This window comes from Pleurodeles waltl, chromosome 12 (assembly GCF_031143425.1).
Source record: "Pleurodeles waltl isolate 20211129_DDA chromosome 12, aPleWal1.hap1.20221129, whole genome shotgun sequence".
NCBI lineage: Eukaryota > Metazoa > Chordata > Amphibia > Caudata > Salamandridae > Pleurodeles > Pleurodeles waltl.
In genome coordinates this window covers 109,467,388-109,478,266 of record NC_090451.1, presented here as the reverse complement: position 1 = coordinate 109,478,266, position 10,879 = coordinate 109,467,388, and the positions used below count along the sequence as shown (strand labels likewise).

The 10,879-nt window shown below is 46.7% G+C and overlaps 1 non-coding gene across 1 annotated transcript; it reads right to left on the bottom strand.

Annotated features, from left to right (window-relative positions):
• Positions 1-684: 684 nt before the first annotated feature.
• Positions 685-756, bottom strand: TRNAH-GUG (transfer RNA histidin (anticodon GUG)). The gene has a single exon. It is a non-coding gene; the product is annotated as a tRNA-His (tRNA).
• Between the last annotated feature and the right edge of the window lie 10,123 nt (positions 757-10,879).

Genomic DNA, 10,879 nt, shown 5'->3' with positions numbered 1-10,879 from the left:
TGATATACACTTTGCGCAAGAAAATCGCTCTAAATGCAACAGAACTGGCACAACAGCCGCTGCTCGCGCTCTTTTCCTCCGCTCTTGGGTAGATGTCTTTCCCCACATTACTCCAAATTCCACAAAGGAGCGTAATTGTGTAATTCACGATTCGACCACGACTAATAAACTTGGCTTAAGTTTTAAAACTTTCCCTCTAGCTGCCCGGTGATCCGTCTGGTGCGGGATGATGAAGCCAAACGCTGATTGGGTGAGCGCGCCTCTCAGTGTCCTTCTCCGTCGCCTCTTTCTTTCAGACCCTTGGGAGCTCAGTCTTACTTTCTATACAAATATATATTTTTAGACCTTTTTTCTTCGCGGCCTGAATTGCTGCAAAAACTGATATTTGACTAGCAGGATCCCGTTCAACATTGAAAGCTACTCCGCGTCAGTACAGGAGCCTCGGCGCTGCAGGTACAGGAGACACAGACATCCATCCCTCTTGCTGACCGGGTCCCGTGAAACCAAACTGTAGCTCATACTTTTCACATCAGCACCGCCACAAACGTAAAAGCGCAGAAAGGTGAAATAAATAATAACATTGTTAACGCGTTCTTCAAAGACATTTAATTTCACCGTTGAAATTAGGTTCAAGCTCTTAACTCATGTAAATATTAAGAAGTGAGAATAAAAATGCTGCCCAACTGCCGTGACTCGGATTCGAACCGAGGTTGCTGCGGCCACAACGCAGAGTACTAACCACTATACGATCACGGCGAGCTACTTGGGCTCTGAAAAGACTACTCTGGTGTGGCTCTGATAGGCTTAAAAAAGGTCACAGTGTCCGTGGAGTGGATAGATTTAGCGTTTGTTTAAAACCCATCTTTTCAAGTTAGATCAGGGTCTTTTCTTTGAGTAGCAGATCACAGCAAATATTTACCTCTCTGCTTCCAGTGACAAGACTCCCCATAAACCAAGAAGCCCAGACTTCTTAACAAGATCCACCACTCTGCCCTGCAAGTCTCAAGTGCTTAATGAGCGCTGGCGTCGGGGAAGTGAACACTGCAAAAACTTAATCCACGGCCGACCAAACTCCTCCAGGCCAGGAGGGGCTCGGAAGAGGCCCCCACATATTGTTGTTTTTTTCTTTTCTGGGTGTCTCTTCAGACACATTCAGCTGCTTGGTGCATACTGCTTTAGAGTTGCATTGTGTGGAATGAAGTGGCGTAAACTTGACTAGCAAACAATGGAGTGGTGATGAATGGAGGGTCATAGAAGGGAGTAGATTGAAGTGCAAAGAGTAGAGTGACGTAATGTGTCATAGAATACAGTGGAATATAATGAAGTGGTGTGCCTTGGCATGGCGTTGAATAGCATTGTGAGGAATGGAGTGGCATAGAGCAGAGTGGGGTAGAGAGGAGTGAGGTTGCATAGAATGGCATAGAGTAGCATAGAGTAAAGTAGTGTGGTGTAGAGTGGCATAGTGTGGTGTAGAGTGAAGTGGCATGGAATGGCATAGAGTCAGAGAACAGTCTGTCATGGAGAGGGGTGGCAAAGAATTAGGAGGAGTGGAGTCGGACTGCATGAAGTAGAGTGTTGTGGAGTTGAGTAGCATACAGTCGCGTTGCATGGAGTGACACTGTGGTGTAGAGAGGAGCAGAGAAAAAAGTGGCATAGAGTAGAAAGGCCTACAGGAGAGTAGCGTAGAGTGGCTCAGCATAGAGTAGTGTGCAGTAGAGTGGCATAGAGTAGAGCGCATGTAGTGCCATTGAGTGATACTGTGTGAGATGGAGTGGAGTGGAGTACAGTGAAGTGGCATGGAATGAAGTAGTATAGAGTAGAGTGGGAGAGAGTAAAGTGGAGTGGCATAGAGTGAACTAGAGTAGAGCGTAGTGGGATAGAGTGGAGTGGCATGGAGTGGAATGGAGAGGCACAGAGTAGGGTAGAGTGCAAAAGTGTGGAATGGCATGGAGTTGAGTGGAGTGGCATAGAGTAGAGTGGCATTCTGTGGGGTGGATTAGAGTGGCATGGAGTGGCATACAGTAGAGTGGAATAGAGCTTAGTGGTGGAGAGTACAGTGGCTTAGAGTGGAGTATAGTAGCATGGAGTAGAGTAGCGTAGAGTAGAGAGGGGTGCAATGGAGTAGAGTGGCATAGAGTTGAGTGGTGTACAGTGGCGTAGAGTAGAATGGGATAAAATAAAGTGGCGTACAATAGACTGGAGTAGAGTAGCATAGAGTGGAGAGGCATAGAGTGGAGAGGAGTAAAGTAGAGTGGAATTGTATAGAGTAGAGTTCAGTTGAGTATTCTAGAGTGATGTAGAGCAGAGTGGCATAGAGTCACATAAAGTGGCATTCTATGAAGTAGGGTGGCGTAGAGAGGAATGAAGGGAAGTGGCATAGAGTAGAGTGGAGTGGAGTGGAGTAGAGGGGCATAGCAGAGAGTGACAGGGTGGAGTGGCATAGAATGGAGTAGCATAAAGTGGAGTGAAGTGGCGTATAGTGGAGTGGCATAGATTAGAGTGGCATAGAGTGGAGTGATAGAGTGGAACAATGTAGATTAGAGTGGAGTAGAACTGAGTAGAGTGGAGTGGTATAGAGTTGCACAGTGTAGAGTACAGTGGCACTGAGGGGAGTAGAGTATAGTCATGTAGAGGAATACAGTGTGAGAAAGTAACTAAAGTGTCGATAAAGACGGCGTTTAGGGTGAAAAATAAGCTGTATGCTTGTCATGAATGTTGGAAAGCACATTGCAAATCCAAGAATGATACGAAAACACTTTTAAAATATAAAAAATAGCATACTGTAGAAAGACGAAAAGAACACATGTACTTGGTCCATCCTCCATGGAGGAATGAACACAAGAAAGGAAGATTCAGTCTATGGGAGCTAAGCAATCGAAATATTGCAAATGTGAGTGACATAGAAAACAATTAATGGTAAGTAAGCTATGGGCGTGTGGTAAGCCCACTGAATTCTAAACAATATGTCTCACAGCACATTCACTGTGTACGCAAGACATAAAAAGGTGTGACTAAGAGAATTCTGAGATTTAGAGCTTGACAGCAATTCACAACCCAACCAAACTGAGCCCTATATAATAATTTACAACAGAGCCAAAGTACACCTTTTACACCCCCAATGGTGGAGGTAATATATTCAGCAGACACGTGGTCTCCCAGTGCTAAAGGATTTTGGCTAGATATGAAGTGGGCGAAGTGCCCTGAAAACATTATAAAAGTAGGACACTTGCTATAAGCAGACATCACTTCCTTGGCAAGGCAGAAGAAAGGGCACTTCAGAGGGAATAAATGAGAGGGCTGAGGAACAGACAGATAGCTCCCCTATGGGCAGAGGTGGTGGGAGCATGGAACACTCCTGACATGACTATGATGACGATGCAGATGGGCCTCTTAACTTGCGGAGTTAGGAGCACGACAAACACACCTCTCCTAGACCTCCCTGGAAGATCATACATTGGGGAGGGTTCCCCTGGGTCCCTTCCCCCCCCCCCGGCTGGGCCCCATACAGCTGTAGACACACTCACACGATGCGTAGTTAGGTCTCGTTTCTGGGCAAGTTGTTTGGCTTGCTTGTTATTTGTTGTAATAAGAGATGATGAGTACCTGATGTGCCAGAGCTGGAAATGGTGGCAACCGACCACCCTGCTCCATGGGCATACAGCGCTGAACCGGAGACCCACAGGAGGCCCACACCACAGATCACAAGCCTGCTTACAGATTTATGCAAGGAACAGCCCTCAGCGTGGTGGTAACATAATATAATAGCCGTAATGGGTAACTGTTCAAAAGTTGTCATGGAAAGGAGATTCATACAGCTCTGCAACCTGTTACAATCCTGTGAATAATATGTACCATCTGAAATACCAATAAATAAAATAAATACAAAATCTGCTGCACAACTTAGGGTAAGGCTGGTGTTGCAGTGGTAGATCTGAGGCCCTAGGAAAGCTGGAGACCCCACAGAGCTACAGCAGCTCAGAAGTCCACTTAGGCTTCATCAGGGACCCGTTTTGTGACTTGAAAACCCATTAATGCAACAATAAAGGGGTGAAGTAAATGTCATCAACATTGCATAAACTGGTGTTCTTTGCAGTTTTTTTAATAAATAACAGCGCCTGGAAGCCCTTCTGACTGTGAAGGTTTGTTTAACAAATAGTGTTGGAACAACATAAAAGAGGGGGAACTGTAAGACAGTTGCACAGATAGAAGGACGGATAGAAGGTTAAACAGATCGTCATAAATAAGCCACATGCACCGATGCATCTGTACAGGTTTGTAGACAGAAAGGCAGGTATGTAGCTGTCAGTAAATCATGGATGAGATATAATCAGCTTCACAGAAACCGCTGTAAATCACACGCGCCTGCTTTAGAAATAACCACGCCACAAAGACATTGGTAGTCAGCATGTAGGCTTTAAAGTGTTAACATAAACAGAGATGGGCAGAAAAAGGCAGTAAGGCAGATACCCAGATTGAAATAGAAAGTAAATAGAAAGCACATGTAGTAATAGACGTGGACCGATAAGTATATAGAGAAGCAGCTGTTGGTACGAAAATGGGATCACATATGATCAACTTTGTGTGGACTGTCAGGATTTGAAAACGGTTGCTTCATACCAAAAAAAAACATAGCGCCAAGATGTCCTCCTCAATGTCCCTATGAGCGTTATAGTGTTAACAAAGCATACAGCCAGGCATCAACACTCTGTTAGACAGGTTCACAGTCACGCACAGGTAGGTGAGCAGATAGATAAGCAGGCACACTGGCAAAAAGATGGATGGACAGATGAATGGATCAATAGATGGACGGACCTCTCTGTTAAACATGAGTCAAATGTAGGGATGGGCGTAACCAGTGTAACTCACTGCAGTGTAATTACGCGAAATTACAGCAACATTATGCGAGGTTGTACAGAATTACACAAGGCTATTTTCCTGTTGCAAAATACACGCTCAGATCCGAAAGGAACCTGATATACACTTTGCACAAGAAAATAGCTCTAAATGCAACAGAACTGGCACAACAGCCGCTGCTCGCGCTCTTTTCCTCCGCTCTTGGGTAGATGTCTTTCCCCACATTACTCCAAATTCCACAAAGGAGCGTAATTGTGTAATTCACGATTCGACCACGACTAATAAACTTGGCTTAAGTTTTAAAACTTTCCCTCTAGCTGCCCGGTGATCAGTCGGGTGCGGGATGATGAAGCCAAACGCTGATTGGGTGAGCGCGCCTCTCAGTGTCCTTCTCCGTCGCCTCTTTCGTTCAGACCCTTGGGAGCTCAGTCTTACTTTCTATACAAATATTTATTTTTAGACCTTTTTTCTTCGCGGCCTGAATTGCTGCAAAAACTGATATTTGACTAGCAGGATCCCTTTCAACATTGAAAGCTACTCCGCGTCAGTACAGGAGCCTCGGCGCTGCAGGTACAGGAGACACAGACATCCATCCCTCTTGCTGACCGGGTCCCGTGAAACCAAACTGTAGCTCATACTTTTCACATCAGGACCGCCACAAACGTAAAAGCGCAGAAAGGTGAAATAAATAATAACATTGTTAACGCGTTCTTCAAAGACATTTAATTTCACCGTTGAAATTAGGTTCAAGCTCTTAACTCATGTAAATATTAATGAGTGAGAATTAAAATGCTGCCCTACTGCCGTTACATTGACACCCGCAATGCCGTGACTCGGACTCGAACCGAGGTTGCTGCGGCCACAACGCAGAGTACTAACCACTATACGATCACAGCGAGCTACTTGGGCTCTGAAAAGACTACCCTGGTGTGGCTCTGATAGGCTGAAAAAAGGTCACAGTGTCCGTGGAGTGGATAGATTTAGCGTTTGTTTAAAACCCATCTTTTCAAGTTAGATCAGGGTCTTTTCTTTGAGTAGCAGATCACAGCAAATATTTACCTCTCTGCTTCCAGTGACAAGACTCCCCATAAACCAAGAAGCTCAGACTTCTTAACAAGATCCACTACTCTGCCCTGCAAGTCTCAAGTGTTCTATGAGTGCTGGGGTCGGGGAAGTGAACACTGCAAAAACTTAATCCACGGCCGACCAAACTCCTCCAGGCCAGGAGGGGCTCGGAACAGGCCCCCACATATTGTTGTTCTTTTCTTTTCTGGGTGTCTCTTCAGACACATTCAGCTGCTTGGTGCATACTGCTTTAGAGTTGCATTGTGTGGAATGAAGTGGCGTAAACTTGACTAGCAAACAATGGAGTGGTGATGAATGGAGGGTCATAGAAGGGAGTAGATTGAAGTGCAAAGAGTAGAGTGACGTAATGTGTCATAGAATACAGTGCAATATAATGAAGTGGTGTGCCTTGGCATGGCGTTGAATAGCATTGTGAGGAATGGAGTGGCATAGAGCAGAGTGGGGTAGAGAGGAGTGAGGTTGCATAGAATGGCATAGAGTAGCATAGAGTAAAGTAGTGTGGTGTAGAGTGGCATAGTGTGGTGTAGAGTGAAGTGGCATGGAATGGCATAGAGTCAGAGAACAGTGTGTCATTGTAGGAAAGTACCATCTTGCCTGGCATGTTACCCCCATTTTTCACTGTATATATGTTGTTTTAGTTGTATGTGTCACTGGGACCCTGGTAACCCAGGGCCCCAGTGCTCATAAGTGTGCCTGAATGTGTTACCTGTGTAGTGACTAACTGTCTCACTGAGGCTCTGCTAATCAGAACCTCAGTGGTTATGCTCTCTCATTTCTTTCCAAATTGTCACTGACAGGCTAGTGACCATTTTTACCAATTTACATTGGCTTACTGGAACACCCTTATAATTCCCTAGTATATGGTACTGAGGTACCCAGGGTATTGGGGTTCCAGGAGATCCCTATGGGCTGCAGCATTTCTTTTGCCACCCATAGGGAGCTCTGACAACTCTTACACAGGCCTGCCACTGCAGCCTGAGTGAAATAACATCCACGTTATTTCACAGCCATTTTACACTGCACTTAAGTAACTTATAAGTCACCTATATGTCTAACCTTTACCTGGTAAAGGTTAGGTGCAAAGTTACTTAGTGTGAGGGCACCCTGGCACTAGCCAAGGTGCCCCCACATTGTTCAGAGCCAATTCACTGAACTTTGTGAGTGCGGGGACACCATTACACGCGTGCACTACATATAGGTCACTACCTATATGTAGCTTCACCATGGTAACTCCGAATATGGCCATGTAACATGTCTATGATCATGGAATTGCCCCCTCTATGCCATCCTGGCATTGTTGGTACAATTCCATGATCCCAGTGGTCTGTAGCACAGACACTGGTACTGCCAGACTGCCCTTCCTGGGGTTTCACTGCAGCTGCTGCTGCTGCCAACCCCTCAGACAGGCAGCTGCCCTCCTGGGGTCCAGCCAGGCCTGGCCCAGGATGGCAGAACAAAGAACTTCCTCTGAGAGAGGGTGTGACACCCTCTCCCTTTGGAAAATGGTGTGAAGGCAGGGGAGGAGTAGCCTCCCCCAGCCTCTGGAAATGCTTTGTTGGGCACAGATGTGCCCAATTCTGCATAAGCCAGTCTACACCGGTTCAGGGACCCCTTAGCCCCTGCTCTGGCGCGAAACTGGACAAAGGAAAGGGGAGTGACCACTCCCCTGACCTGCACCTCCCCTGGGAGGTGTCCAGAGCTCCTCCAGTGTGCTCCAGACCTCTGCCATCTTGGAAACAGAGGTGCTGCTGGCACACTGGACTGCTCTGAGTGGCCAGTGCCACCAGGTGACGTCAGAGACTCCTGCTGATAGGCTCCTTCAGGTGTTAGTAGCCTTTCCTCTCTCCTAGGTAGCCAAACCCTCTTTTCTGGCTATTTAGGGTCTCTGTCTCTGGGGAAACTTTAGATAACGAATGCATGAGCTCAGCCAAGTTCCTCTGCATCTCTCTCTTCACCTTCTGATAAGGAAACGACCGCTGACTGCGCTGGAAGCCTGCAAACCTGCAACATAGTAGCAAAGACGACTACTGCAACTCTGTAACGCTGATCCTGCCGCCTTCTCGACTGTTTTCCGGCTTGTGCATGCTGTGGGGGTAGCCTGCCTCCTCTCTGCACCAGAAGCTCCGAAGAAATCTCCCGTGGGTCGACGGAATCTTCCCCCTGCAACCGCAGGCACCAAAAAGCTGCATTACCGGTCCCTTGGGTCTCCTCTCAGCACGACGAGCGACGTCCCTCGAATCCAGCGACTCTGTCCAAGTGACCCCCACAGTCCAGTGACTCTTCAGCCCAAGTTTGGTGGAGGTAAGTCCTTGCCTTACCTCGCTGGGCTGCATTGCTGGGAACCGCGACTTTGCAGCTACTCCGGCCCCTGTGCACTTCCGGCGGAAATCCTTCGTGCACAGCCAAGCTTGGGTCCACGGCACTCTAACCTGCATTGCACGACTTTCTAAGTTGGTCTCCGGCGATGTGGGACTCCTTTGTGCAACTTCGGCGAGCACCGTTTCACGCATCCTCGTAGTGCCTGTTTCTGGCAGTTTTCCGGGTGCTACCTGATTCAGTGAGGGCTCTTTGTCTTGCACGACGTCCCCTCTCTCTGCAGGTCCAATTTGCGACCTCCTGGTCCCTTCTGGGCCCCAGCAGCGTCCAAAAACGCGAAACGCACGATTTGCGTGTAGCAAGGCTTGTTGGCGTTCTTCTGGAGGGAAAGCACTTCTGCACGACTCTACAAGGCGAGAGGGATCCGTCCACCAAAGGGGAAGTCTCTAGCCCTTTTCGTTCCTGCAGAAACCTCAGCTTCTTCTGTCCAGTTGAAGCTTCTTTACACCCGCAGCTGGCATTTCCTGGGCATCTGCCCATCTCCGACTTGCTTGTGACTTTTGGACTTGGTCCCCTTGTTCCACAGGTACCCTAGATTGGAAATCCACAGTTGTTGCATTGCTGGTTTGTGTCTTTCCTGCATTATTCCTCTAACACAACTCTTTTGTCATTAGGGGAACTTTAGTGCACTTTTCACTCACTTTTCAGGGTCTTGGGGAGGGTTATTTCTCTAACTCTCACTATTTTCTAATAGTCCCAGCGACCCTCTACAAGGTCACATAGGTTTGGGGTCCATTCGTGGTTCGCATTCCACTTCTGGAGTATATGGTTTGTGTTGCCCCTATCCCTATGTTTCCCCATTGCATCCTATTGTAACTATACATTGTTTGCACTGTTTTCTAAGACTATACTGCATATTTTTGCTATTGTGTATATATATCTTGTGTATATTTCCTATCCTCTCACTGAGGGTACACTCTAAGATACTTTGGCATATTGTCATAAAAATAAAGTACCTTTATTTTTAGTATAACTGTGTATTGTGTTTTCATATGATATTGTGCATATGACACTAAGTGGTACTGTAGTAGCTTCACACGTCTCCTAGTTCAGCCTAAGCTGCTCTGCTAAGCTACCATTATCTATCAGCCTAAGCTGCTAGACACCCTATACACTAATAAGGGATACCTGGGCCTGGTGCAAGGTGTAAGTACCCCTTGGTACTCACTACAAGCCAGTCCAGCCTCCTACAGTCATGGAGAGGGGTGGCAAAGAATTAGGAGGATTGGAGTCGGACTGCATGAAGTAGAGTGTTGTGGAGTTGAGTAGCATACAGTCGCGTTGCATGGAGTGACACTGTGGTGTAGAGAGGAGCAGAGTAAAAAGTGGCATAGAGTAGAAAGGCCTACAGGAGAGTAGTGTAGAGTGGCACAGCATAGAGTAGTGTGCAGTAGAGTGGCATAGAGTAGAGCGCATGTAGTGCCATTGAGTGATATTGTGTGAGATGGAGTGGAGTGGAGTACAGTGAAGTGGCATGGAATGAAGTAGTATAGAGTAGAGTGGGAGAGAGTAAAGTGGAGTGGCATAGAGTGAACTAGAGTAGAGCGTAGTGGGATAGAGTGGAGTGGCATGGAGTGGAATGGAGAGGCACAGAGTAGGGTAGAGTGCAAAAGTGTGGAATGGCATGGAGTTGAGTGGAGTGGCATAGAGTAGAGTGGCATTCTGTGGGGTGGATTAGAGTGGCATGGAGTGGCATACAGTAGAGTGGAATAGAGCTTAGTGGTGGAGAATACAGTGGCTTAGAGTGGAGTATAGTAGCATGGAGTAGAGTAGCGTAGAGTAGAGAGGGGTGCAACGGAGTAGAGTGGCATAGAGTTGAGTGGTGTACAGTGGCGTAGAGTAGAATGGGATAAAATAAAGTGGCGTACAGTAGACTGGAGTAGAGTAGCATAGAGTGGAGAGGCATAGAGTGGAGAGGAGTAAAGTAGAGTGGAGTTGTATAGAGTAGAGTTCAGTTGAGTATTCTAGAGTGATGTAGAGCAGAGTGGCATAGAGTCACATAAAGTGGCATTCTATGAAGTAGGGTGGCGTAGAGAGGAATGAAGGGAAGTGGCATAGAGTAGAGTGGAGTGGAGTGGAGTAGAGGGGCATAGCAGAGAGTGACAGGGTGGAGTGGCATAGAATGGAGTAGCATAAAGTGGAGTGAAGTGGCGTATAGTGGAGTGGCATAGATTAGAGTGGCATAGAGTGGAGTGATAGAGTGGAACAATGTAGATTACAGTGGAGTAGAACTGAGTAGAGTGGAGTGGTATAGAGTTGCACAGTGTAGAGTACAGTGGCACTGAGGGGAGTAGAGTATAGTCATGCAGAGGAATATAGTGTGAGAAAGTAACTAAAGTGTCAATAGAGACGGCGTTTAGGGTGAAAAATAAGCTGTATGCTTGTCATGAATGTTGGAAAGCACATTGCACATCCAAGAATGATACGAAAACACTTTTAAAATATAAAAAATAGCGTACTGTAGAAAGACGAAAAGAACACATGTACTTGGTCCATCCTCCATGGAGGAATGAACACAAGAAAGGAAGATTCAGTCTATGGGAGCTAAGCAATCGAAATATTG